At 44.5% G+C, this 12525-nt stretch overlaps 1 long non-coding RNA gene across 2 annotated transcripts; it reads left to right on the top strand.

Annotated features, from left to right (window-relative positions):
- Window positions 1-3098: 3098 nt before the first annotated feature.
- LOC112943523 lies at window positions 3099-11056 on the top strand. 2 transcript variants are annotated; one of them, XR_003248610.1, is made up of 4 exons: window positions 3099-3135; window positions 8474-8556; window positions 10435-10565; window positions 10692-11056. It is a non-coding gene; the product is annotated as an uncharacterized LOC112943523 (long non-coding RNA). The 2 variants fall into 2 exon arrangements; XR_003248611.1 differs by having other exon boundaries at window positions 10432-10565.
- Window positions 11057-12525: the final 1469 nt, after the last annotated feature.

The following is a 12525-nucleotide window of genomic DNA, read 5'->3' as shown; positions in this document are numbered from 1 at the left end:
GGACTGACAAATTACCTTTTCATGTGTTGTTGTACCCTTGTGTCAAACCTTGAATTTTGCACACAGTGTTACATCATTTTCAGGATAAGAAGATGACTTTTTAATCTCTTTTTAATTCTCTATCTGTAAAATGGCTTTATTAACCTCTAGTTACTAAGCAATATTATATCTGATGTGCTCTGTGGTCTTGCTTACTTTCTGTTGCTCTCCTGCAAGAGCATGATAACCTCTGAAGGAACTAGGATGTGCTAGACAAACAAATGGAAGACCAATTTTAAATATAAACCTAGCTGCCTTCACACAGTTACATTTAAATCACTGTTTCTGCAGCATCCCTCATAGGGTAGTACAGACATGGTGTCTGAGAACTAAAAAAAAAGAATCAGATACCTTTATCAATATTTACATCTCCAGAGAATCCCCCCATGTAGGCTGTTATCTATCTCGCAAGTCTTAAATAGTGCAGTAGAATTTGAATATCATGGTTGCTCCAGGGAAAGTACTTGGTCTGGATGCAAGATCTGGCTTAGGAAGGTGATTAAGTTGTTGGATTTGAGCACCTGAGATGCTGAGCAAAATTCTTGCAGGCTCTCCCAAGATCTGGCCACCGAGAGAGAAGATACTGTGTTAATGGGATTTATTAATTGGATTTGATCTATCAGGGCAGTTTTTTATGTCCTCAGCAAAAAAAGGTAAAAACAGTCTCTTAGATTTGCAGGGCTTATTTATACAGTCCATTGCCTTCTTTTGTGTCTTTTGCTGTCTCATGATGTTGTTTCAACAGAAGGGTAGGGTCATGTTCATAGATATCCAGGAATCTGAAAATCCAGGCTCCTCGGAAGGTGTGTGTTTGTGGGTGGCCTTGGCTAAGTCACCCGGGCCGCAACTCAGTTCCTTTCTCCTTGATGGGAGTCTTTTCCTTGAAAGAAAGAAGCCTAGTTCTTCGGCATGCTTCAGTCAACCAGAGATACTCCATGGATCTTGAACAGAGCAGGCCTGCCATCCCAGACAGCGCAGGGGTAGTCCTTACATTCCTTGCGGTGATGTTCTGAGACTTAATTAATTGAAAGCAATTTAAATGGAAGGAATGAAGTAAATGTGAATATTATTATTGTGTAACAGTCAGTTCAATGCTGAACTAAACGGACCTGAAATGTGGTCATGCTTCTGAAAAAAAAGTCAAAGGGTTAAAATGACCCAATTCAATATCAACTAATACACTCCAATATGCATTAAAGCAGGTAGATTATTTTTTAAACAGTGCTATCCTGCTAAGTGACGCACTTGTGCTCTATGATAGACTGGTTAAAGCTGTAAATGTCATTGTTAAAATGAGTATCTTTAACAGCTAATATCTATTAAAATGAAGCACTTAGGCACCAGAGAAGACAGTTTTAAACTGTTAGGGCCCTAAATTATTTTCGTACAATCAAAATGAGACTCTTAGGGATTAGGTGGTGCAGTAGGTTAACACATTACTCTTCCAGGTGGGAGATTCACCACCGTATCTTGCTTAAAAATATAAGTGAGCTGAGACTCATGATTATCCTCATTTCGGTATGGAGAGATCCAAAGGTTTCTTGTGTGCATCCCTCTGCCAGGGCTGCATCAGTGCTAGCAGTCTGGTGATAAGCGGGGAAGTCTGAATGAGCAGCATCAGACTTTGGACACCAACAGAAGCAAGGTCTCAAGCAGCAGCAGCAAGGTTTGCTTGCCCAACATCCATTCTGACTGTCATTTGCCATTAAAACTGGCATTCGAAACCTTTTGAACGAGTGAGTGTGAGGTGGTCGGTACCTGTCTGCTTTGTTGTATCCTGCCAGGGACAGGCAGAAGCAGAAGCAGCGAGCCCAGCCTTCTGCACCACTCTCCAAAGGAAAAGCTACCCAACCAGGTTCAGAACACGAAATCGCTGCCACAGAACCAAAAAATACATTCATAATTCTCATGCTCATTTTTAACATGTAATATCCTTTAAATGGTTCCTCTTTCATAGTGAAAATGAATGTTTTCAGCAAAATGGGACAGTGTGGAGTGTGGGAGCGGTGGAGAGCGCTGTCCGTTTTTTTGGCACAGGAAAGCTGGAGAGCAGGATAGGTCTGGTTATGTTCTCTGCACACACCAGCCCAGGCTTGGTTGCAGAATGAAGCTTAGCTGCCAGCACAGCAGTGGAATTGCCTGCTGTATTATACAGCTGAACATAGAGTGTGTTAGACTGCAATTTAAATAGTAAAAATAAATTATTTCCCTATATATAAATACCACATAAAATGGTACATTTAGACACCCCTTGGCAGTATTTGAGAGTGCACTGCGTAAGTGGCAGCCTACATCTCCATTTCTTTTAAGTGCCCATTTTAGGATGTCAGAATAAGTTTTCTGGCTAATATAAAATTATTTGTATTTCACATTCTTAATTGATGCTTTTAATTACTCTTCATATACTTTAATAGTTTTTGCACAGAAAACTGCTTTCCGTGCAGTAAGCCGAAACTCCAATCTGCAGCAGAAGTTGCTTAAGTCAGGTTTTCGCCAGCCTCTGCCTACCAGCACCAAATGCTAAATTATATTGGCACTCTTACAGCAACCGAGGGAATAATTGTGAAGGGAAAGTTTGCTGTAAGGAACCCAAACCAGGAGGGGAAAACAATATCCTTTTTAGAGCAATGTTTAGTACGAACTAATCTTTTTGGTTCGTGTCCTACAGTAATGATGTTTAGCAATGGGCTATAATTATTTAAACTATGCTGTCATTTATCCTGGGTAGCTTCAAATCTGGCCAGCTGAGAACACAAAATGGCCCCTGTAGAAAAAGGGGACAAGTTCATGTCCTGCCTCGCTGCTACAGAGCTGGGCCTAGAGCTCTGCTGCCTGCCGGCCTTAGCCCCACGTGGCCGCAGGGCCTTTCAGCTGGCCACTTAAGCAGGTGGGGCCATTTAAATCAGTACGGGCCTCCTGGGGCCTCTTGCAGTTGCCGAGTGGGCTCTTGCTGAGGTAGCTCTGTCTCCTGGTCCTGCTGACAGTGTTCCTGGTGACAGCTTCCCTTGTGGTCTCCGGCAGGACTGAGTGCTGGTCCTGCTGGGGGTACTGGGGGACGGGCCCGTGCTTGTGGAGGTGCTGGGCTGGACAGAAGCTGTGAGTATTTGTGTGACGGTCTGATGTGTCTTCCTGGCCTTCTCCACTGAGAGGCTCCTCCACCTCTGCTTCTCCGGTGTTTTAAGCGTCCTGCCTCCTGCTGCCGCTCTGCTCCATGACTAGTAGGTTCAACACAGCCGTTAAATGGAGAACAAGGCTTTCCAAAGCGTGCCCTCCCAGCTCAGCTGGGCCCACAGAGCAGCGAGCGTGAGGGACGGCACCTCGAGGGGGCTCAGAGTGGTGAGGCCCTCTGAGCTGTCTCACCCCGCATCCCTGGGGCTGCAGGAGCTGCCCCGGAGCTGGGAGCTTGTGGCTCTGAACTGCTCATGAGTTCAGCTCGTCGGGGAAGGTCATGCAGCTCCAGGGCTCGGAGGTGAGATTTCCTGAGGGTCTCTGTTTGAACGTGTAAATGAAAGTGCCAAGGAGCTCAGAAATCAGAAAGCAAAGGGAGATAAATCTTGGGTTGTTGTCATTTTGGATGTATATATAATAATTTAAAGGCCCTTTCATGTTTTTTGTCAAATTTGACTTGCTATGTAGGGTCATTTTTGGTTGGTAATGCTCTATTTTGAAAAATCCATGGGTATTTATATGGTTGCGTGGGTTCATTTCAACTATTTGGGGTACAAAACCCTAAAGAGGGTTTTTCAGGCCTTTTCTCGTTACACTGCTCTTACCTCTCAGTCTTGGCCAGGCCAAATATACAAGGAAACAAGCCTTTGTTTCTGTACTGCAATGCCTAAGCTTACTGCCCAATCCCACCAAGTACAGAAAAATAAACAAACAAGAATGAGCTCAGATTTAAATGCACAGTGTGCTTGCAGCTTGGGGTCTGTTTTGTCTGCACTGCACTTTTATATGTCAAAAGAACCTTCCCCTGCCCATGTGGGGGGCACAGCCGAGCCGGGAACCAGAGTGGGGACGCTCTGCTTTCTATCTCTTGCACAGATTTAATAGCATGTTTGTTCTTTCATTGTTGTTTTCGTTAGTCTAAAATAAAGATAAACTAGACAGAAAGCAGAGTGGCCAGGCGCCACTGCACAATTATAATTAATTCACTGTTAATGTCTGAGACATTGTTGCAGCATACATTGGAATTGCTGGGGCGGGGTGAGATTAGTTTGAGCTAGTCATGTACTTACTACAGGAGAGTCGCATTAAATACACACTCTAATTAATGTTTCCAGAATGAAGCCCAAAGGGAATAGGATGACTTACTACTTAAAGAAAAGTTGGTTTGTGCTTCTGTTTCCCAAACTCCTGTAGTATTCTCATCCTCAAAGGTAGGGGTCTGAGTGCATGCCGAGCCATCACCTCCTAGTACAGACCCGTGCAGCCCATCGGTTGTCAGCCGCAGATCTGGTTTTAGGTGCCAGCTTTGAGATCCAAGGCGCAGCAGCTCTGCTTCGTAATGTAAGACCACTCACCTAGCCAGAACGTAATGCTCATTTGCAGTGCGGTCTTCAGAAGCTGCAAAAGTGGAAGGCTTCATTTTGTGAGAGCAATAAGGTTCAAAGGGCCAAATTTCTGCAGTGCTTCAGGCAAACTGTAGAATGGAAACCTGGTCCCTGCCCAGAAACTTGGAAATAGCCCGAATATATTGAATCCAAGAGCACTTATGTAAGCTGAGACCTCTTCTTTACATTAATATTTTAACAGCTTGAGGTTCTGCACCTCCAAAAATATTGCTGTTGATCATTTTTCTGCTGCCAATATTTCATATTGATAATTGTGATCGAATATGTAGTGATGCGTGCCATTTATTACACACCTTTGTAATTTTAGCTAAGTTCCTTGGTGTATGTTGAGGCAGATTCTTCAGCTTGAGCCCCTGATATCCCATATTTAGCTGTGTGTCTGAGGTGCAAAGCATGTCCTTTTAAGCTAAGTATGAGGCCAGCTGGAAGTGTGCCTCTGGTGGCCAGGTTTATCAAAGAGGTGCTGAGCTGCTCAGTGAGAAGTGATCAACGTGTAATTGAAACTCCTTTAAGCTAAATTTTTAGGAGAATTTATAACCTACAGAAATATTCTCATTACAAATCCTTTTTTTTTTTTTTTTTGTCTTCTTTTATAATTGCCTTTAAGGAATGACCTGGGCACCATCAGTAAAGGAGGAAGATTTGGGTTTTAAAGCCAAGCAGAAGTTTCTGCAGTTTGGCAATTTTCTGGGGGATTTTGCCATTAAATGTATTTCCTAGTATATCATCATTTATGTGAGGTGACAAAATCCATGTTAAGTTTCAGGTGAAACCCGGCCTGCTGTAGGACACTATTTGAGTACTTATTAGTACTGCATTTTTCATCGTGGACGTAACCTGAATATCCTAATTTATGACCATCTGGTCGCCAGACAAGCTCAGCCCATATAAGCAAACTGCAGCTTCCCTAGATCAGCAAATACATCCATGCTGTGACTTGGAGATGGCAGAGGAGTGCTCAGTTAAAAACCCTGAACACCTCGAAGGGACCTTTCAGAAACGGGGCTGGGTGGGCGGCTGACATTACCCACAGCATCCTGCACAATGTGCCCAGCAGGGCTAGTCGGTGGAGCTGTTTATTCATTGGTGTTTGTTAATGGTAACTTTCATTTCATTTAGGATTTGATTTGTTTACGAACTAATAAATATGATTTATAAAAAGTGCCTGTGGTTCACTAATTACTGCACATATGGCGTTTTCATTTTGTAAAACTGGCATTTGCTTTCTATTATGATTATGTCTCCGTTCACCAGTGCTAATTAGTTTGATTAGACAGATAACTTTAACCATTATTAGGACTAGATTATGGGAACTTGGAATGCAGGGAAGAAGACTACATCGCCAGGGAAGATAGGTCAGCAGCACAGAGTTTGCTCCCCATTAAATATTTTAAAATTACATTTTTTTGTCTTGCACGTATAAGAACCAAGTGAAGCATTCACATTTAGCTACTTACAGAAATCCAATTAAACACAGTTGTTTAGCATGAATTTGTTAATCAGAGTTAATCTTTCCAATGAATGCATAATTTGGAATCTGTGTCTAAAATGTTCATTTAAGGATAAGCATATTACAAACAAATAAAAAAGAAATTCTGTTCCTTGGGATTGACTGTCAATATGGAGAAATAGTGACTGTTTTGTGTCGATTGTCCCACATGCTGAGGGACAAAAGTGAAAGTAGACAAGGACTGGGAAATGCCATATGAAAAACAGTGCTGCCTGGGGTGGCCTGTGTCTTTTTTTTCTTTCTTTCTTCTTTTCCTGGGAGTCCCTGAAAATTGTTGAATACTGTAGTAGGGATCCCTATGGAAAAAGAAGAAAAACTCCTATATACCATGTACTTCAGGAAATAACAGCTATCTAGGACGCCAGAAATTCAGTGGTATTTTATTTCTTCAGATGATTTCTCTATCCTTTTTTAAAAAAAATCTAGAATACTGTAAAAGATGTTAGATGACTGAGAACCTAGGATGTAAAATATCAGGATTCAGGCCAGGCAGTAGGACAGACAATTCGTGATTTGTCGTAGTCATTGAATAGGGTCAGTTTTGAGTCATGCTTGCCCTCAGAAAGCATACTTGAGTTCAGTAGCTGGGGATAGGTGTTTCGTTAAGATAGTCCCCGTCCCAGCACTGGGACAAACCAGTGCTGCACTCTGGATGCCTAGTCCTCTCCTAGGCCACTGGCTCCAGCCTGGTGATGCCAACGGGGCAACGTCATTCTGTTGGTGTCCCTTTCACTTTTTTTAATCTTCTTCCCCTTTCAAAGCAATTTATAAGGAAGCAGGAATGCTCTTTCCTGTCTGAAAACAGCTGCTGGAATCCTGAGGCACCTGTAAGTGTCTGCTCCTGAAAGGTGGGTGCTGCCGCGGGCGCTCGCTCCGTGGCGTCACCGCTGCCCTGCCTCTCGCAGGAAGCCCAGGGCACTTCCAGGGCCGAGTTGGACAGGTCTTAGCCGTTGGAAGCATCGTGCTCCAGGAAAAGCTTCTAACCTGCCGTCTCTGTGCTGCGGGAGAAGGTCACCAGGATGGCCACCTTCTGACGTGTTTTAAATTGGCTGAGGCCTCCGCTGACAGCGCCGTCCTCTTGCTCTTACACCAGCTGAAAATCCAGCTGCGGGGACTGAATATTTATGCTGTGCCAGAGAGATTTGAGAGGCTTTTTTAAAATGCGAATGAATAAAGAAAGGGTTGGGATGTGCTCTGTGCTGATGAACCCACAGCCAAATGTGAGCTCCCCTCGACCTTTATATGTTGAAGTTGGAAAGGCCATTCTGGTCCATTCCACTGGACCTTACAAGGCCTGTATTTCGCTTGCAGAGGTCAGGCTCTTGTTGCAGGGTACTGTATGGCCCAGCCTTTGTGGGCTGCTCTTGCCTGCCCATGCTTCCTGTAGCCCCTTGGCCTGTTTACTGGCTTTCTGGGCACAGAGAGTGCGAGGGATAATTGAAATGATTTTGAGCGGTGTGTCAGTTCTGATGCTGATTATGTCTCCTGTGCTTAGTGCAGCTTTAGTGGCTCCAAACTCATTAAGTCTTCAGGAAATTTTAGATTACTGTGTTAACTATATCTTAATTAATGTATTTATCTTAAATTCCACTCAAGCCTTTTTGAAGTTTTCTTTTATCATTATGTCCATCTCTACTATCATTAAATTAAATCACTTTTCCTTCAACCGTTCTGTTTTGTTTTATCTTTTGAGGTTCTTATACTTCTTTTCTTGAGAGGCCCAAAGTCAAAGAGAATTATTTCCAAGAAAGCTTCGCACATGTTTAAAACAAATCAGCGCATCTCTGGTGGATATAAACACATCCCACTGGATGAAAAGTGACAGGACCTGCCTCTTTGTCTCCAAATCTGCCTGAAACTTTGTAGCAGTGGAACAATGTTCATTTACAGTGTTGATAGTCTAGTGCAAAATAAAAAGGTGGTTGAGTTGCTTTTCTTGCTCGTGGGGCCAACAGCTTATGTAAATTGGGGGTATTCTGTGAAAAGCAGTATAGCTGCAATTGCAGGCACTAGCAGAGGGCTTAGACTTGGGTCTTTAGGACTCTGCTCTGTCCGTTTCAGTTGTTTGGCCAGTGAAGAGAGAAAGGACAACTCACCTTGTGTTGGTGACTGTTGAGTAAGGTGGGAAGGACAGTTTGTAATGACAATCTGTGTCCCAGACTCCGAGAGCAAAATATCCCTGAATCAGTTGTATGTTCAGCTCTGAGCGTCTCCATCACTGTGTCTTCTGTAGGAGGATGTAGCCCTTGGTTACTCGCTCTGTGCCCAGCCTTTGGAGCTCAAGCAGTTCTTGATGCTAACAAGCAACGGGAACCTGCTTTCTGAGCAATTTCCATCCATTTTATTTCAGATACTTCACAGATGCCTTTGGACTTTCTTGCTGGAACAGCAGCTTAACCTACTTCATCTTCTCTGAAACTGATAGAAGACAAGGTAAGTGCTGGTTCTCCCTTTTCTTGGTAATCCTGAGCTGGGTTTTACCTGGTATTACGGTAGAAACATCACCATAAGCACCAGTCAGAGCTTGGTGGGAAATGAGCGTAGTCCCTTCTCGTGGCATCATTGTTCGGAGTGAAGAGCTCTTCTGTGGAAGTGGGACTAAGCAGTATGAAAGTGAAATGGTGAAAGGCAGAGGGTTCAGAAATGAATTGATGGCGTGAGTCGCTTGGGGGAAGAAACTGACGGAAGCTGCTCTGTGTTTTAATCACCATTTAACTGAGGGGAGTTTAACTTCCGTGGTGTTCCTCCCTTAGGAAGGCAAAATACTCCTTGGATTTGCTTGTTATTATTTGGTAGTAGCAGCCATAGTGTGTGACACGTTTCCCAGTGAGAAGGAGGTAAATTTGTGAAAGGGATTGTGCAATGTGTGGTGTGAAGCCTCTAATACCAGGGCAGGAGGTCCAAGGCTGGACAGAGGAGCTCGCCGTGCCTGGCAGGCAGGGGACGGGAGCGGAGCAACACAGCAAAGGAAATGCAGCACTTAATGAACACAGGGACTTGTCTGTAGGCAAGAGGGCAAACGCATTTGCAGGGAAGGGTGAAGATACGGCTAGGAAGATGGTCACACCTCAGTGTGAGGATGTGGAGGCATCCTCTGCCCTTAACGACCCATTCCAGGGAAGTAGGTAATATTTTGAGGTTAGCAAGTTTTTGTCTTGTCTGTTATATTTTTATTCTGCAAATTGTTTTTCCTTTCCTGTTGTGAAGTTACCTGGCACACAGTTCCCATTTGCCTTTCTCACACAGTGTTATGTGGGCAGGCTCAGGGGCTGTGCTGTAGATCACAAATATCCTCATGCAACCATCGTGTGATGAGCTATGGCGTTTTATTATAAAATATGAATTTAACCAAAGCTTGGACACAGTGGGAGAAGAATCACGAGTGGATGAACAGGCCAGTTTAAAAGCAGAGATACTGCAATGTAACCTTGAGGTGCTGTCTGGGGCTGGCTAAGTCGCAAAGAAAAAGCAGGGAAGCCAGAAGCCATGAAGCAGCCGCTGTGCTGCAGAGGACCTGGTGGCTTGCGGCTGGCCTAGAGGCTCTTGTGCTAATGCTTTTTCTTCTCACAAGCTGTTGGTGTTGGGGAGATGCGATGTGAGGAGAGCAGAAATGAGCAGTTCCTTCCTTGGGCATTGTGCGAAAGGAGGGGGAAGCTGCAGCGGCGCCTGCGGAGGTGCTCAGGCACCCGGATGCAGGGGTATCCCCTTGGTAACTCCCTATGGTTCTGATAAAGTCTAGGGTCCATTTGCAGTGGTGCTCAGTAAAGCTTCCTGTACATGAGATCCAAATTGTGTCCTTCTCTAAAGGTGACTGTATTAGGCTCATCCCTTCACAAAAATGTTGGGTTTATGACAGGAAGAGTAAGGCTGGATTCTTTAAATCAAAACATCTTGAGTGTAAGAGACAAAGAACAGGGAGAATCCCAAGGTCTTTTATGAAAGACTCATCTCAAAAGCTGATTTAGCCTTCTGCACAGCAGCAAACGTGTCTCATACTTCACCCAAAAGCCAGCTGAATGTGTGTTTATGCCTTTGTATTTATACTGAGATTTCACAATAGGCTTTTTGAACAAGCTGTGATATTTTATTTGGTTTCCTTAAGCTAAGAGTATTGCAATGTCAGACTCTGTTTTCTTAATTGATTATAACTTTGCCATCCTCATATTGCAAAGCTCATGATAAATGTATAATATGTTGCCCAGCGCCTTTGAAGCTTGGCCCAAAATTTGACTTAGAGTACCTTTTTCATATCTCTGCTTCGCACACAAATACTTTTGCTGTTGCTTCTGATAAATGAATAATTTCCAGCAGCTCAGGACGCTTGGAAAAAATCCTGAAGCAGCCAGCATGTCTGAGTGACCCTACAAATAGCAGACCTGTGAATGCAGCCCAGCATGCATAAGCAACCCCGCAAGAATAAGCTACTGTGTGCAGTCCAGCAGGTGGGATCAGTCCTATAATTAAATTATTAAATAAGCCGTTGACAGTGATGGAAGTCACAGCATTAAGTAACTTCACAGTGCTCGTAGCTGTACATGTGCAAGCACTGTGTATTTTTCATTGAGCAGATACCCTTCCCTAGACTTGCGGAGTGGTGCTGTTTTCCATCAGGAGCATCCAGTGTCTGTTGCCGAGCTTGCTTCCTGGACGCTGTCGCTCTCTGCAGCTCTGTGCTGCGCTCGTGGCCGGACCGGGTGCCCCTGCAGCTCCCCCTGCCCGACTGCTCCGCTCCACGGAGGCCTCGGCAGCCCCCGGGCTCCTTTGGTCCTGGTTTGGTGGCCTAATCCTGGTCAGGCCTTGGCTCAGGACACCTGGAAAATGCACTGAGCTGTGAAGCTCTCACACAGGGACTCTTAGTTCAGAAATCATGGAATCTGTTCATAAGAAATAGCCTCAATCCCTGAGCGTGATCACTAGACATTAAGAGCTTTACTCTTGGAAGGTGATAAAGTAAAGCTCTGACTGTGAGAGACTCTAAAAATGATGAAAATGTTATTGTTATTTCAAAATGTTATCTCCATATGTTCAGGAAACAAAGATGATCAGATTATGCAATTGACTTTGCAAAAACACCTGCGTGAGTAGGTAGAGCAAGGTGGAAGCAAAGGGAAAAGAGAAGCATTTGGATTCAGGGCTCTGCTGGGCTGCTGCTCCGGAAAGGCAGTCGGGAAGGGCTGGCGCTCGGGGGCCGAGCGCACGGGGCCTGTGCACAGACGCCTAGCGGCGGCCGCGGGCAGCGCCTGCCTGGGCACGAGTGCCCGGGAAGCCCTTTGCCCGGCGCCAGGGCAGGGCGCGGGCCAGGGGAGGGAACCAGCTTCACGAGCCTCCTGCTCTGCACCGCGGCCTGGCCTGCCTGCCGCTTGCGCGGCGCTCGGGACGGAGCCTGGGAAGGGGGCAAGGAAATTGTTTTATATCCTCCAACCTTGGCCCTCCCTTATTCCTCTGCATTATTATTTTTTTCATGTTCAGTGCGCTGTCATCTGGCCTGTGGCATTTGAATTCCTTAAATAACTTTTGAGCAGATTTAATTGTGCAGCAGCTCGTTTCCCCAAGCGTTACATTTGGCCAGAGGGCTGCTGTCATTGGGGGTATGGGCTCCCGAGACTGTGTGCCTCCAACCACCTTTCCTGAAGGACTCCTCCAGCCCCTCTGCTGAGCTGCAGTCTCTTGAGAAAATCAGTAAAATGGTTGCTGAGAATTAATATAAAATACTTAGTATCTCTGCAAGCGTCATCTGAATGACTGCGCTCGTCTAGGCCATAAAGGAGCCTGAGCAATAATTGCATGCAATATGGCAATTGCCTTTTAGATCGTCCTCTGCTCATATCAAATATCTAATTTCAGCTGCAGTGAAAATACTCCACAAATCTGTAGATTTTCCTTCCTCCAGCCTGTTTGCACCAAACGCAGTATTCATGTCACCCTTCCTTGCACTTCACCCTCTGCCTCTGTGTCTCTCTGTCTGTCTCTCTCCCTAAAAATAATAGGCAGGATCCATCTAGTCAAATGTGGGAAATAAAAAAAATACTCTGATATTTTAATACCCTGGAGCTACTCCTTGGTATCTGAAATGACTAAAATGAAATTTAAAGCGCATCTGATTTACCTGTTGTTTGTGTGACTCAAATACGTATGTTTAATATTGTCTATGGATTGGAAAAAGTTAATTTCAAGCCTTGTTTCTCTTGCTAGCAGCAACAACCTTTTAAACTGAGTATTACTGGTGAACCATATAGAGCTGGTTAAAAAAATGCTTTTCAGTTCCACCATGCAGTTGTTCGGACGACAATTATGGCAGCTGAAGTTTAATCATAGTGTTTGATAGCTCATTTTCTCAATGTCAACACGAGGCACTGTTAAAAAAAAATGAATTCTTTCATTTGATAAGCTGGCTCCCGAGCA

Source organism: Nothoprocta perdicaria, unplaced genomic scaffold (genome assembly GCF_003342845.1).
Source record: "Nothoprocta perdicaria isolate Ctin4 unplaced genomic scaffold, notPer1 scaffold_15, whole genome shotgun sequence".
Lineage (NCBI taxonomy): Eukaryota > Metazoa > Chordata > Aves > Tinamiformes > Tinamidae > Nothoprocta > Nothoprocta perdicaria.
This window is presented reverse-complemented; position numbering and strand designations above follow the sequence as displayed.